Source organism: Trifolium pratense, linkage group LG7, assembly GCF_020283565.1.
Source record: "Trifolium pratense cultivar HEN17-A07 linkage group LG7, ARS_RC_1.1, whole genome shotgun sequence".
NCBI lineage: Eukaryota > Viridiplantae > Streptophyta > Magnoliopsida > Fabales > Fabaceae > Trifolium > Trifolium pratense.
Window position 1 is genome coordinate 12,520,055 of NC_060065.1, and position 17,515 is coordinate 12,537,569.

The 17,515-nt window shown below is 33.7% G+C and overlaps 1 long non-coding RNA gene and 1 pseudogene across 1 annotated transcript; both read left to right on the plus strand.

The window, feature by feature from the left end:
* Nucleotides 1-5,584: 5,584 nt before the first annotated feature.
* Nucleotides 5,585-7,557, plus strand: LOC123897041. The gene is made up of 3 exons (XR_006804768.1): nucleotides 5,585-5,897; nucleotides 6,042-6,110; nucleotides 7,276-7,557. It is a non-coding gene; the product is annotated as an uncharacterized LOC123897041 (long non-coding RNA).
* A 2,228-nt stretch (nucleotides 7,558-9,785) lies between these two features.
* Nucleotides 9,786-12,956, plus strand: LOC123895861 (annotated as a pseudogene).
* The last annotated feature ends 4,559 nt before the right edge of the window (nucleotides 12,957-17,515 follow it).

The window sequence follows — 17,515 nt, forward strand, 5'->3', positions numbered from 1 at the left end:
ATAATAATGACAACTGTAACACCCTAACCCATACTACCCTTAAAAACGTAATTTTAAAAACTTTTCAACAAGTGTAAAGGCAGAGTGCCACGCGGTAATTAAAACACAAGCATACACACAGAGCGTCATGAAGTTTAACATGAAAAGCAACAGCGGATTCAATCACACCAAGCATGCATATATATACATATATATATACATAAGCCATATTCATCCCTAAGGATGTCACTTATACAAGAACTAGCATATCAAAAAGGTAACACCGATATACGATGAAATCCAAGCGTAATCCCCGACTCGATGTTACATTACCAGAGCATTTACTATTTACAAACTCTAACCAAAAGCTAGTACTAAGAGGAGTAATCTATGCTAAGTCTCCTCACCAAAAGGTACTTCAACACCAAGCTAAAATAGCAGTCTAAACGTCGGCACAGTCCTCAGCCTGAATATCTGAACCCCCAAAGGTCCAGCAAATAACACAAAGCAGAGAGTTAGAAAAACATAATCGCATAGCATACGAACATAAGAAAGGTCTCACACTTTCGAACTACATCATACATATTCTAACTCACGCCAAAACGTCGCACTAAACAATTATCAATTAATAAAGTTCAACACAATTCAACCAATTAATGTCACATACCATTTATCAAATATATGCGCATTTACCCTAAGGTATCTAATGCCAATCAATTCACTGTCATGCCATCCCTAGACATAACTAAATGCATGTGGTACCAAGGTGTCTCACCAACGGTGGACCAAGAACAGTTTTATATCTTGCTGGATATGTCGGAACTTACCGAACCATCTTATCTCCCTTGGATAAGCCAACACAGTTTTATATCCTGTTGGATAGCAACTCCGGACTCATGGATTCATCTAATCCGATCCTCGGCTTCATTGTGGACACATAATCCATTTTCGTTATTGGAACCCAAGTTTCCAATGTTCACATACAATCATGAATGCATGTATGTATACACATATCAACCATATGATATTCTCTAGCTCGAAGCTACTCTTTTATGAATGCGGGAACACAATCCTAACACATTCACTTAACATTACAAATTAATGTCAAAACATAACATTGCTCACTTTAAGCTACAACTTATTGCATACACGTTTATCAATCATATAACGATTAACAATAAGCATTAACAGTATCAACATGTATCAACAATCATGTAAGGATACCCTTAAACCATGTTACAAGTGCCTAATTACACTTACAAACATTAACAAAAATTGCTGTCACAGAGGCCTTCGCTAAGCGAAGCCTCAGCGAGACATGGCGAACCACGATCCAGGAAGTCACCTGCTCATGGCGAGCATTGGCGAGCTTCAGCGAACTATTCGCTGAGCGAAGGCTTAGCGAGCCTACGCGAACATCACCAGGGGATCACCTGCTCATGGCGAGCATTGGCGAGCTTCAGCGAACATGTTCGCTACAGCGAACTCCTGGTCGCTTAGCGAACTACACCAGAAAGAAAATATCTGTTCTTGAGTTTCTAAGGCGGTTTAACATTAAATCAACTCAAAAATTCATCCAAACATGTTATAAATTCTTATAAACAGCAATTCCAAGCATATAGGGTATCAAGGAACATTAATCATCCCTTCCAAACATCCAAATACCTCAAACAATCAAAATCATGCCAATTTCTTGGGTTTTAAGCAACTTTCATAAACTTTTCAAACATGATTCAAACACATACATATTTTTCATGAAATCAAGCTAGTGGTTAACACATACAAAGTGATGATGAAGAACATCACACTCACATACAAAAGCTTAATCAAAAGTCTAAAAGAAATTGAGTGGGAGAGTTCGGGAATGGAGACATAGACAATCTCCCCTCTCCTTGCCACTCAAGAATCATGAATTCTAATCTCTTACCTTAAGCAAAGATGATGATCCAAGCCTTTCCTCTCCTCTCTTGCTCGTGATTCTCCTAGCCAAAACCCTAGCTTAGCTTTGCTCTTGCTCTTACTCACTCAAAACTCAAAGAAATGAATTGTGATACTATTCATGTGTTTGACTTGCTACTTATACTACTTTCCATTGTCATGAACCAAGCTCAAATGGCTTAGGCCCATTGCCTCTCACGCCCATTAAGCCCAAAACAAAGGTTCTCGCGTCTAATAACTTACGTTCGGCTAAATAATTATTCGTCGCTCACTAAAATAATAAAAGCCAATTAATAAATAAAATAACATTTAATAAAATATATGAATACGAAAAATGGGTCGTTACAACAACCGATAAAAACGATAAACAAGATAAAAGGAGAAGAAAGAACACCATAATTTGTTTACACAGTTTAGTCCACCTACTCTTGAGGGAGAGTAGCCCCTCTGTTTCACAATAATACAAGAATTAATCATAATTCTACCCAAATTTCGAATCTCTTCAAGAGACTCAGTTTGACCTAATCTAAAACCGCCTTTGTGTGGTGACAAACCTTAATCCTGCCTCTGCATCTTTCCCTATTCTCTTGCTCTCACATCTAAAATTGAAACTCTTGTTGTGTATATATAGATCCCAACATACTTGTCTTGGAGTCCAAGACAACGCTTTATGGACTATAACTTGCCAACCAAGATTGTTAGTCTTGCTTTCCAAGAAATATCCTTATGACCCGAGTGTCTTGCCAAACAAGAAAAGAAAAAATCTTGTATTAATTTTTTCTTAACAAACAAGCAGCTTAATAATTTTGAGTCATACACAACATAGATTTTTTACGATAAAGCAAATTAAAAGTTAAAGAAAATAGAGGAAGTGAAATTCAAACGAAAAATTAATGAGTTAAAAAAATCTGGTAGCGGTAGTACTGTCACTTTAATTAAACAATTGAAATACAATTTTTGGGCATGTTTTTAATTTTTTTCATTTCAAGGGGAAGACAATCGAAGATGCAAATGAAGATGTGTACAGTACATTGGAAGATAGTTCAACAATACACATAATACATATTTACGTTGAATTAAAAATATTTAACAGAATTGATATCCCAACACAAAGTCCAACAAAAATACAAACAAAAATACGGTACTGTTCATGTATTTTTTTATTTTTCTTTTTTCTTTTTTTTCCTTCTTCTCCGAGTTTCTTCAAAGACAACCTCCATCTCTTCCATTTTTTTCCTTTCCTTCACAATCACCGGTCACCACAGCAGCAGTCATCACCGACCACCACAACCACCGTCCTCCTCCATCACAGTCGTCGCTATCACTCTCTCTTCATCTTTCACGTCGGACACTCTCTCTCGCGCGGCATCTCTCTATACACCAGTCACCATTGTCGTCCTCCTCCATCTCCGACGAGCACAGATCTGACTACGACTAGCTTTTGTGTCGTCTTCCACCACATGCTTTCTTCTTGGCGTCCAACTGCGTTTCCATCGAGTAGAGCTTGAAAAACAGTGAAGAAGAGAGTGGCAGTGACAGTGGTGGTGACGGTGGGAGAAAAGACAGATCGGACGGTGAGCAGATCTGGTGGTGGTGGTGGTGGAGCAAATCTGGTGGTGGTGCAAGAAAAAGGAAAGGGAAAGGTGAACCGTTTGGTTTGACAAAATTATCTCCTCTTTTTATGAGCAAAATGACAAACATACCCCTTAATGTTGTATTTTTGTTGGTTTCTTTATGTTGGGATATCATTTCTCTATATTTAAATTGCATTAATCATATAAATTGATGCAAATACTGTAAAATTTGAATTCTTTTGTCTATGTCACTTTCGTGACAAACGGAAAAGACTTGCGCATAACTGCAAAATTTCGAATTCGAACTTGAATAAAGATGTTAAGCTCGGAAATATCAACATTGCCTAAGCCTAAAACATCACATGTACCATTTCTCAAAGTAACCGAAACTAACTTTAAAAAGTTTTCATCATATAAGTTAAGTATTATTTTATAATCTATAAAGTTGTTTAATTTCAAGTTGAAGTAACAAAAAAAATAAAAATTAAATATCATGATTTTTTTATTAATTGAAAATTTGAAATATTTTTATTTGATTTATATTGTTATAAAAAATTAATGGGTAAATGGTTGTTTACCCTTACAAAGTTAGCGAAATTTGATTTACCCCCTACGTGATTTTTTTTTTCTGTTTATCCCCTGCAATATAAAGATTTTTTCATTTTGTCCTCTGGATGGACAACTGAATATCTAACTGCACATTATTTTATGACGTGTCATGCACCCATGGAAATTTTTTTATTTTAATTTATTTTTGATGATGTGACATGCGCAAGTGGATACAAATTTTAATTTTAATTTATTTTTTTAATGATAAATTAGCTGACTGTGCATTTTTTATGACTTGTAATTTTGGTTGTATGGTGTGTTTGCTTTTACTCTCTCTAGTTCTATATATAAGAAAACTTTTATTTTTAAAATTCATTATCTAGACTATAATATTATAGTCTAGATAATGAATTTTTTTATAATGAATATAAAAACTAAATATTCTTTTATATATATGACCAGAGGGAATAATTGTGTGATCTCGCATCCAAATATCTTTTATGCAGTAATACAGTGTTATAATGATTCACGAATGATTTTAACTTTTTTGGGTAGACGCAAGATCAAGATTAACATCTAAGACCAACAAGTATAGTATTCCATTTGAACCTTTTACCGGGTTGAATCATCATCACCATTCTATTTTATTTGGTTGTGCTTTGTTGTAAGATGATACAGATAAATCATTTAAATTATTTGTATTTTGTTTATATTTTTTAAATAAGTGGTCAAATTTAATTCCCACAATAGTGCAAATTTCATATATGATAATAAAAAAATGCTTTTGTAAAAAAAATTGCTAAAATAAAATTATAATAGTAAAAATGAATGTAAAAAGTTAAAATAAATTAACAAGTGTGTATGTCTGCTCAGTCGATCAATTGATAGTCTAAGCGAGGGTAAGAGTTCTAGTCTCATTCCCGTATTGTCCATGCCTATTGGCAACAATGGTCACAAGGTGTACTTTGGCATAAGGTCATATCCCAAACCCTGATGTTTAGGTGCTCTTCGTCTTATAAAAAAACTAAGATTAATGGACAAATCACAACTTTGGTTCTATGAGTCTAACTTAGTGTCATATTAGTTCTAAATATACCAAAATTACAAATGAATTTTTAGTGTCTCTTTTGTTAGTATTTTTATGCGTTAAATTGACTAAAGAAAAATGCATTTGAGTACCAATTAACTATTTAAAAACATGATTATGAAAAAAAACTATTTAAAAACATATTTGAGAACCAAAACTATATAGAAAGAAAACACATGAATATAATTGCAATTTCGATATATTTCAAAATTAAATTAAAATCGAGATATATTTTCAAAGACTAAAATAATGGTTTGTTATTGGATAAATAAATCCGTTGTTTCATTAAAAAATAAAATTGGTAAATATATTAAAAAAAGAAAATTGTAATAAACAAAAAAATAGTAGTAACTACGACCCGCTAGAAGGCTAGATTATCCCCGACCCGAAAAAAAAAAACGACTCGGTTTTTTTTCCTCTTCTTTTCTTTCTTTTTTGAATAAGAAGATCAAACCTAGAAAAAACACATACTTTTCTTTGTTTTGCCATCAAACGCTTTCTTTCTATGCGAAAGGGATAGTTTCTTGCTACTACAAATCTTTCTAACCCTAAATTCAATTTAATTTCATTCTAGTCAACAATCAATTCATAATTTGTTTTCTGTTTGCGACACTCTTTCGTTCTCCGTCAATCTTGATTATCGCGCTCAAAAACCTCACAACACAATGTAACACGTTCGTGTAACTCGCTCCGAGTCTCGTCCTCTTCGTTTTCAATTGTTTTTATCATGCCGATGGCTAAAGCGGATTCCAAAGTCGTTGATAACCGCGGTAAATCGTTTCTATCCGTTTGCAATTTTCTGATTTTTGATTTTTATATTTTAGATCTGAATATTTCGATTAGGTTTTTAATTCAATTTTTTTGTTGGAGTTAAACACCCATTATTTCTCATTTTTTACCCCTTTCATTTTCAGAGATCAAAGATGAATTATCGTGCTTGGAATCATCGTTGTTGGTTAATCTCATACATGACTAACAAACAGGTATTGATCTATGGTATTTTTGTTTTTGCAAATTGTAACTTGTACGCATCGCAACATAATTCTGGATTAAGGACCTGTTTGTTTGAGATTTGAAAAAAATCATTTTCAAGAAAATCATTTTTTTTTAGATTTTGAAAAAAAATCTAAAGCTATTTGCAGTTTGTTTGTTTACGATCATTAAAATCTATTTTTTTAAGATGGTGAGGGATGATATATGATAAAAAAATGGATTTTGACAAAGCTACTGAAAATAGATTCTCATTTTGATAAAAAAATGATTTTTTTTACTAAAATGATTTTTGAAAAAATCTGAAACAAACACACCTAAGATAAAAAAATAGATTTTTTTTTTTGGAAAAATAGATTTTTTTTTTTTGGAAAAATAGATTTTTTTGGTGAAAAATCTGAAACAAACAGGCCCTAAATTACATAGAAAAATAATGAAATCCACTAGCAATAAGTTGTGAAGAGGTTGTGGTGTTGTGAATGTTGTCTTAAATCTGTAGTAACATATTTTTTGTTTTATTTTTTGAAAATATTTTGTTCCATTCAGTCTTGTGTAATTGTTGGTTTACCGTAGTTGTTCGAGTCAGTTGGCATAATGATCTCATCAGTAGCACATTCTACTTCCCCTTTCACCAAAAATGTGAAAAAATGGCTCAGCCCCCATTGATTACTTGTTCAGTCCAAAATATCTCCTGAGGTCAAATTGTGTTTTCTTATGCCCAATAACATTGTGTTGGACTGACCTGGGCTTACCCCTACCTGACCAGTAACTTTATTTAGCCAAAATCAAGTTAAGCTGAGCTATTTAACCAAAAAGATCATAAACTATTCTTCATTATGAATTAATATGAAGCATAGACAGTCATCAGATTAGGCATGTTTGGGTGACACCGTCGCAATGCTGACACATACGATCACATTGAATTATGTCATTTTCTCAAATTATTGCCAGTGTTGACGTGTCAGTGTCCATGTCATGTTCGGTGTATGTATCGGTGTTCGGGCTTCATAGTGAATAATATAAAATTATAGTGAAAATAAAAAGGGAATTAAGCCAAGTAATTAAATATACGAGTCTTATTCACTCCAAATGAAATGACTTTTCAATGATTTGCTTAATGGTTCTCATGAAGTCTAAATGAAAGATATGCTTATTTAGGTGCTATATGAAATGAAGAAATCCAGAAGTTGGGCTGCACTGCACGTTTCTGATAATTGTTGCTTTCATTATCGCAGTGTAAGTTTTGATTTAGTTGTTTGATCCAGATACTGGTTCTTATAGTTTACACAATTTATACACCTTTTGAGTAGGAAGACATTTAATACGTTATTTGATGTGATTGAGATTTAGCGCTCTTGACAATCATAGCGGAGGACCAAAGTTATGCAGAAGAACCTGCATCTTATGGTCATAATGCTGATATTGTCCAAGTAGTGAAGGTAAGATTTACTCATTTATTAAATTTATTGTATATGATATGATGCACTTTTGATTTAGTCTTGTATGAAGGACCTATGATTGACACCATACCTTTGTTTGCGATCTAGTTGTCAATTAAGTAGCGTGTGTTGCAGAATCTTCTTCTTGATATTTGGAGTATGTGTGGACCTAGTTTTGAAAAAACTTAATGAAATATCCATTGTACTACTTGTAACCTCCACAGAAACTTAGAAAGGGAAATAAGAACTCTACAAATTGATGTTACTGTACCACATTGATGATTTTTGCCACATTGTATAGCTATTACCTGTATACATAATTTTGGTTCTTGTAATTAACTATGTCAGTTATAATTTGTCAGGACAAAATTGATTGGAATGAAACATTGATAAAGCGTTACGTCGGAAGAGAGGTGGGTAACCATTGTATGTTTATTATTAATTATAATTATTAATTACTAATTTATCATTATCGCTATCATTAGTAGGATAACATTGATACATGGATCGGCTGGAGTAATTATAAATAATATCTTCATTATGTATGGCTTTTTGAATACATAAAATTCATTATCTATGAGTCTGTTCATGAAATTGTTGTATGTGACCTAGTGTCAATAAAATATTGAATTTGAAATTCGAATACTAGTGGTATAAATACAAAAAACTTGATGTCTGAATGCAATTTCAATGTGAATGAAAGCTGCAAATGTAAGCGGTGAAGTCCCTTGGCACCTTCGATGCAAAATTGAATATATGTCCTTCGATGTCCCTAAATTGAATATTTTTCCCTTGATGTCCCTAAATTGAATATATGTACCTCAATGTCCCTAAATTAGATGTTCATAATTCTGCTCTGTTTTGTTGCCTATTATGAAGTTTATGGGAACAACCTATGAGAACAATTGAGTATATGTCTCTTGATGTCCCTAATTCTGCTCATAACGGTAATTAAGAAAGATGGTTTTGTGTGTGCCTTGGTGCCTTCAATGCAAAATAGAGTATATGTCTCTAGATGTCCCTAAATTGAGTTTATGTCCCTAGATTTGATGGTCTGAATGCAATTTCAATGTGAATGCTTCAAATGTAAGTGGAGAAGTCCCTTGGCACCTTTGGTGCAAAATTGAATATATGTCAATTGATGTCTGAATATAAGCATCTCAATGTCCCTAAATTATTAACATCTCAATGTCTCTAAATTATATATATATATATATATATATATACATATATATATATATATATATATATATATATATATATCTGTGTGTGTGTGTGTGTGTCCCTCGATGTCCCTGAGTGGAATATATGTCCCTATATTAGATGTTCATAATTCTGCTCTGTTTTGTTGCCTATTATGAAGTTTATGCGAACAACATATGAGAACAATTGAGTATATGTCCCTTGATATGCTTAATTCTGCTCATAACAGTAAATAAGAAAGATGGTTGTGTGTGTCTTGGTGCCTTCGATGCAAGATAGAGTAAATATCTCTCGATGTCCCTAAATTTACTTTATGTCCCTAGATTTGATGGTCTGAATGCAATTTCAATGTCAATGATTCAAATTTAAATGGAGAAGTCCCATGGCACTTTTGATGCAAAATTGAATATGTCAATTGATGTATGAATATAAGCATCTCAATGTCCCTAAATTTTATATATATATATATATATATATATATATATATATATATATATATATATATATATATATATATATATATATATATATATATATATATATATATATATATATATCTCTGTGTGTGTGTGTCCCTCGATTTCCGTGAATGGAATATATGTCCCTTGATGTCCCTATATTAGATGTTCATAATTATGCTCTGTTTTTTTGCCTATTATGAAGTTTATGCGAACAACGTATGATACAATTGAGTATATGTCCCTTGATGTCCTTAATTCTGCTCATAACGGTAAATAAGAAAGATGGTTGTGTGTGCCTTGGTGCCTTCGATGCAAGATTGAGTAAATGTCTCTCGAGGTCCCTAAATTGACTTTATGTCCCTAGATTTGATGGTCTGAATGCAATTTCAATGTGAATGCTTCAAATGTAAGTGGATAAAGTCCCATGGCACCTTTGATGCATAATTGAATATATGTCCTTCGATGTCTCTACATTGAATATAAGCATCTCAATGTCCCTAAATTATAAGCATCTCAATGTCCCTAAATTAGATGTTCATAATTCTGCTCTGTTTTGTTGGCTATTATGAAGTTTATGCGAACAATTGAGTATATGTTCCCTGATGTCCTTAATTCTGCTCATAACGGTAAATAAGAAAGATGGTTGTGTGTGTGCCTTGGTGCCTTCGATGCAAAATTGTGTATGTTTCTCGATGTCCCTAATTGAGTTTTATGTCCCTTGATGTCCCTTGGTACCTTTGCTGCAAAATTGAATATATGCCTTTGGAAGTCCCTAAATTTAATATATTATATGTACATCAATGTCCCTAAATTAGATGTTCCTAATTCTGCTCTATTTTGTTGCCTATTATGAAGTTTATTGGAATACCATATGAGAACAATTGAGTATATGTGCCTTGATGTCCATATTCTGCTCATAACGGTAAATAAGAAAGATGGTTGTGTGTGGCTTGGTGCTTTTAATGCTAAATTGAGTATATCTCTATCGATGTCCCTAAATTGAGTTTTATGTCCCTGAATGTCTCTATATTGAGTTTTTATGTCCCTGGATGTCCCTAGATTTGATGGTCTGAATGCAATTTCAATGTGAACGGTTCAAATGTAAGTGTAGAAGTCCCTTGGCACCTTTGAATATATACCCCTTGATGTCCCTAAATTGAATATATGTTCCTCAATGTCCCTAAATTAGATGTTCACAATTTCATTAATTGAATTTTTCTAGTTGAGATTTCAAAGGGTCGTGCAGGGCTGGCCCACACTCTTTTCCTTTCAAAAAATCTCGCTCACTTCCCTATATCGATCCAAGGCTACCAGGTATAATGTTAAGTTGAAGCTGTGCTATATTTTGTAGTTATTAGATTTTCGTGATTTTCCAATTGACTGTGTATTTGTTATTACAGTTCCGGTGAGAATTGTGGATCCATCAATGGACTTAAATTCTTATGGTTTGGGAAATGTCGACTGGAAGGTTGGATGCTGAAGCACGAGAAAATTATGGTACAAATGACTGGTAGATACGCTAAGGGGAAAGGTTGAGCAGGAGGAGGAGGAGACATTGAATGCACTGGTTCTAATGGAGAAGAACTACAAATGTAAGCCGCTTATGCCGTTTGTTTTGATATAAGGTTTGGATTGTTCTGTTTACCAAATGGTCTCCCATTAACCGCGATACGTTTTGAACAAGATTAATCGCGATACTTATCTTGATAGGCTTGCTATAAGGTTTGAATTTTTCTGTTTCCCTGCACTGTTGGACTTGGCTTGGTTTATAACTAACTATGATCCGACATTTTCTGTTCCACTAATCTTAGTTTGTCTTGTGTAGATATGATCGTGAAGGAGAACTATCACAGTTGGCTCCTGTTGACATTTTTGTTAGTACAGTGGACGCTCTCAAGAGCCACCTCTTGTAACTGCAAATACTGTTTTGTCTATACTTGCTGTTGATTACCCTGTCGACAAAGTTTCCTGCTATGTATCAGATGATGGTTCAGCTATGTTGACTTTTGAAGCCTTATCTTACAGCCGAGTTTGCAAAGTTGTGGGTGCCCTTTTGCAAAAAGCACAATATTGAGCCAGGAGCACCTGAATTTTATTTTGCACAAAAGATTGATTACTTAAAGGATAAGATTTAACCGTCATTTGTTAAGGAGTGACGAGCAATGAAGGTTGTTCTTGAGGCATCAATCATGTTTCAATTTCCAGTTCAATATTTATATCTAGACATGTAGAAATATTAAATATGGATATTTGTGCATAACAGAGAGAATATGAAGAATTCAAAGTACGGATCAATAGCTATGTGGCCAAAGCTCAGAAGACGCCGGAGGAAGGTTGGACAATGCAGGATGTAATTCCTTGGCCTGGAAATAATTCTAGGGAATCATACTGGAATGATTTAGGTATTACAATTTTCTTTATAATGCACGTAACCTATGCCGTTATTGATATTTTCAGTTTAGTTATATTTATTTTGTGGTATGTAGCTATTTGCCGTTTGTTTACTATCATTAAAATCAAATTTTTTTAAGATGGTGAGGGATGATGAATGATAAAAAAAATGGATTTTGACAAAGCTACTTAAAATAGATTCTCATTTTGATAAAAAAATGATTTTTTTTTACTAAAATGATTTTTGAAAAAATCTGAAACAAACACAAGTAAGATAAAAAAATAGATTTTTTTTGGGAAAAATAGATTTATTTGGTGAAAAATCTGAAACAAACAGGCCCTAAATTACATAGAAAAATAATGAAATCCACTAGCAATAAGTTGTGAAGAGGTTGTGGTGTTGTGAATGTTGTCTTAAATCTGTAGTAACATAGCTATTTTTTGTTTTACTTTTTGAAAATATTTTGTTACATTCAGTCTTGTGTAATTGTTGGTTTACTGCAGTTGTTCGAGTCAGTTGGCATAGTGATCTCATCAGTAGCACATTCTACTTCCCCTTTCACCAAAAATGTGAAAAAATGGCTCAGCCCCCATTGATTACTTGTTCAGTCCAAAATCTCTCCTGAGGTCAAATTGTGTTTTCTTATGCCCAATAACATTGTGTTGGACTGACCTGGGCTTACCCCTACCTGACCAGTAACTTTATTTAGCCAAAATCAAGTTAAGCTGAGCTAGTTAACCAAAAAGATCATAAACTATTCTTCATTATGAATTAATATGAAGCATAGACAGTCATCAGTTTAGGCATGTTTCGTTGACACCGTCGCAATGCTGACACATACGATCACATTGAATTATGTCATTTTCTCCAATTATTACCAGTGTTGATTTATATCATTTTCTAAATATTACCACATTGTATAGTTGTTACTTGTATACATAATTTTTGTTCTTGTAATTAACTATTTCAGTTATAATTTGTCAGGACAAACTTGATTGGAATGAAACATTGATAAAGCGTTACGTCGGAAAGATGGTTTTGAAGTTTATGGGAATAACCTATGAGAACTATTGAGTATATGTCTCTCGATCTCCCTAATTCTGCTCATAATGGTAATTAAGAAAGATGGTTTTGTGTGTGCCTTGGTGACTTCGATGAAAAATAGAGTATATGTCTCTCGATGTCCCTAAATTGTGTGATGTCCCTTGATTTGATGGTCTGAATGCAATTTCAATTTGAATGCTTCAAATGTAAGAGGAGAAGTCCCTTGCCACCTTTGATGCAAAATTGAATATATGTCCTTCGGTGTCCCTAAATTGAATATTTTTCACTTGATGTCCCTAATTTGATTATATGCCCCTTGATGTCCCTAAATTGAATATATGTAACTCAATGTCCCTAAATTAGATGTTCATAACTCTGCTCTGTTTTATTGCCTATTGTAAAGTTTATGGGAACAACGTATGAGAACAATCGAGTATATTTCCCTTGATGTCCTTAATTCTGCTCATAACAGAAAGATGGTTGTGTGTGTCCCTTGGTGCTTTCGATGCAAAATTGAGCATATGTCCCTCAATGTCCCTAAATGTCCCTGAATGTCCCTAGATTTGATGGTCTGAGTTCAATTTGAATGCGAATGCTTCAAATGTAAGTGGCGAAGTCCCTTGGCACCTTTGATGCAAAATTGAATATATGTCCTTCGATATCCCTAAATTGAATATTTTTCCCTTGATGTCCCTAATTTGATTATATTCCCCTTGATGTCCCTAAATTGAATATATGTGACTCAATGTCCCTAAATTAGATGTTCATAACTCTGCTCTGTTTTGTTGCATATTATGAAGTTTATGAGAACAACGTATGAGAACAATTGAGTATATGTTCCTTGATGTCCTTAATTCTGCTCATAACGGTAAACAAGAAAGATGGTTGTGTGTGTGCCTTGGTGCCTTCGATGCAATATTTAGCATATGTCCATCAATGTCCCTAAATTGAGTTTATGTCCCTGGATGTCCCTAGATTTGATGGTCCGAGTTCAATTTCAATGTGAATGCTTCAAATGTAAGTGGCGAAGTCCCTTGGCACTTTTGATGCAAAATTGACCCCTTGATGTCCCTAAAATGAATATATGTACCTCAATGTCCCTAAATTAGATGTTCCTAAGAAAGATGGTTTTGTGTGTACCTTGGTGACTTCGATGCAAAATAGAGTATATGTCTCTCGATGTCCCTAAATTGTGTTGATGTCTCTAGATTTGATGGTCTGAATGCAATTTCAATTTGAATGTTTCAAATGCAAGCGGAGAAGTCCCTTGGCACCTTTGATGCAAAATTGAATACATGTCCTTCGATGTCCCTAAATTGAATATTTTTCACTTGATGTCCCTAATTTGATTATATGCCCCTTGATGTCCCTAAATTGAATATATGTAACTCAATGTCCCTAAATTAGATGTTCATAACTCTGCTCTGTTTTATTGCCTATTATAAAGTTTATGGGAACAACGTATGAGAACAATCGAGTATATTTCCCTTGATGTCCTTAATTCTGCTCATAACAGAAAGATGGTTGTGTGTGTGCCTTGGTGCTTTCGATGCAAAATTGAGCATATGTCCCTCAATGTCCCTAAATGTCCCTGGATGTCCCTAGATTTGATGGTCTGAGTTCAATTTGAATGCGAATGCTTCAAATGTAAGTGGCGAAGTCCCTTGGCACCTTTGATGCAAAATTGAATATATGTCCTTCGATATCCCTAAATTGAATATTTTTCCCTTGATGTCCCTAAATTGAATATATGTAACTCAATGTCCCTAAATTAGATGTTCATAACTCTGCTCTGTTTTGTTGCCTATTATGAAGTTTATGAGAACAACGTATGAGAACAATTGAGTATATGTTCCTTGATGTCCTTAATTCTGCTCATAACGGTAAACAAGAAAGATGGTTGTGTGTGTGCCTTGGTGCCTTCGATGCAATATTTAGCATATGTCCCTCAATGTCCCTAAATTGAGTTTATGTCCCTGGATGTCCCTAGATTTGATGGTACGAGTTCAATTTCAATGTGAATGCTTCAAATGTAAGTGGCGAAGTCCCTTGGCACTTTTGATGCAAAATTGACCCCTTGATGTCCCTAAATTGAATATATGTACCTCAATGTCCCTAAATTAGATGTTCCTAAGAAAGATGGTTTTGTGTGTGCCTTGGTGACGTCGATGCAAAATAGAGTATATGTCTCTCGATGTCCCTAAATTGTGTTGATGTCACTAGATTTGATGGTCTGAATGCAATTTCAATTCGAATGTTCAAATGTAAGCGGAGAAGTCCCTTGACACCTTTGATGCAAAATTGAATATATGTCCTTCGATGTCCCTAATTTGATTATATTCCCCTTGATGTCCCTAAATTGAATATATGTAACTCAATGTCTCTAAATTAGATGTTCATAACTCTGCGCTGTTTTGTTTCCTATTATGAAGTTTATGGGAACAATGTATGAGAACAATTGAGTATATGTCCCTTGATGTCCTTAAATCTGCTCATAACAGAAAGATGGTTGTGTGTGTGCCTTGGTGCCTTCGATGCAAAATTGAGCATATGTCCCTCAATGTCCCTAAATTGAGTTTATGTCCCTGGATGTCCCTAGATTTGATGGTCTGAGTTCAATTTGAATGTGAATGCTTCAAATGTAAGTGGCGAAGTCCCTTGGCACTTTTGATGCAAAACTAGCCCCTTGATGTCCCTAAATTGAATATATGTACCTCAATGTCCCTAAATTAGATGTTCTTAATTCTGCTCTATTTTGTTTCCTATTATGAAGTTTATGGAATACCTTATGAGAACAATTGAGTATATGTGCCGTGATCTCCCCTAATTCTGCTCATATTGACAAATAAGAAAGATGGCTGAGCAACCAGTCACCGACTATAAACCGGTATATTCGAATCTAAAAACTGTGCAAATGGGTCGATTTGGGTTAGTAATCTGTTTATTAAACTAAAATAATAATTTTAGATTTTATCAATTGCTTTGCAACTTCACTATTACATTAAAAAATACCAATAACAATTTCATTAATTGAATTTTTCTAGTTGAGATTTCAAAGGGTGATGCAGGGCTGGCCCACACTCTTTGCCTTTCAAAAAATCTCACTCTCTTCCCTATATCGATCTAAGGCTACCAAGTATGATGTTAAGTTGAAGCTGTGCTATATTTTGTAGTTATTATATTATTGTGATTTTCTAATTGACTGTGTATTTGTTATTCAGTTCCGGTGAGAATTGTGTATCCATCAAAGGACTTAAATTCTTATAATAAATTGGCACGGTGGTAGTGTGCTTATATGTAAGATTGATTATATGTCCCTTGATGACTTTGAATGCAAAATTCTATATTTGAGCTTTGATAACCACTTGTTGGCCTAAATGTAATTTAATTATTAATGTTTATTAATAATTTAAAATGCATGTTGAGGAGATGACCCTTGATGCAATGACCATTAAATAAATTCAGATGATGGTAGTGTACTAGTGTTCTTTGGAAACCTTAGATGTATAAATTGCCCATATGTCTTTGATGACTTTGAATGCAAAAAATATAATTGTTAATTTTAATTTTGAGAAGCTTTATGAGACGGTAGACATGATTCCTTTTTAAAGAGATTCCAACATGCCAATTAGTGTGGAATACTTGAATTATTATCTGCATTGATCTATCTTGTACTAAGCTGGTGACTTTCCATGTTTCAAATAATTTTATCAAGGAGCTTATTGAAAATTTTAATGACTTGGAGGTGGGAGTTGGTGATGTGATGTCATCGTTTGTGACTTTGTTGGCTTGTATGTATACTTCACTATGAACTAACTTGCTTCTTGCTTGATTTCTTTTTCAGCTGATGGCTCATTCAAATCGATGTCTTTGTTATATTTGATGTTCTCTTTCATAACAACATAATTTAGGATATGAATTTCGAAGTTTGGTGCTATTGGAGTGATGTCAAATTATCCAATTTAACTTGAGAAAATTGCAGGTATTGGAGTACATCTTATATTACAGTAAAGTGATACATGTTATTGTATCAACTCTTCAAATAATTCGAGAAGGGTGTTATTATGTCTATTAGATGATATTTGAGTCTTATTTGTTGATCAGATGTAGAAACCGGATACTATTTGCTTGACGAAGGTCGTAACATATAAAAAATAGTAGGAAATATTGCTTATACTATTATCAGTACCACTGGATGTGTTCCTATTTAGTAGACAGAAATTATTAGATGACTATTTCACTTTGATAGTTGCTGACTTGTTCTCTGGATGTGCATAACATCTTTCTATTCAGAATTGTTTGATTGGGATATGGCTTAATGGCTTAACTATACCATATATAGACTGGTTTGCTTAGGGTAAATTGACCTAAAGTGTGAAGGTATAGAAGAGAAAAAGACTAGAGAAGAAGGGGAGTTCTAGTTGGTAATATAGAATCTATATGACTAAGCAAGATAAGACTCTTAGCTTGAGGGTGAAGAATCAACTAGTATAAGATGATGATAGGCAAGCTGTGTAGGTAGGCAAGGTGTGTCACAAATTGAGTGCTTGCAGAAGGAGAATAATACAAAAAGGTGCATTCTTATAATATTAATTCTAGTTTGTTTTTGTTCTGTCCTAAAAAGGGCAACAAGCTTAACCAAAAACTCTTAAGGAAGAATCATTTAGTGTATGATTAAAAACATAGTAAAAGTAACAAAACTCTTATTTGATTGAGTTAAGTGCTTGTTTGGAAGACATTGGCTCTAAATTGAAGTGGGGAGAGAGGCTTGAGATAGTAAATAGAGGTTAAACATCAACAATATGTATGTTTTTTTTATTATCAAAAAAAAAAAAAACAATATGTATGTTTTCATGCTT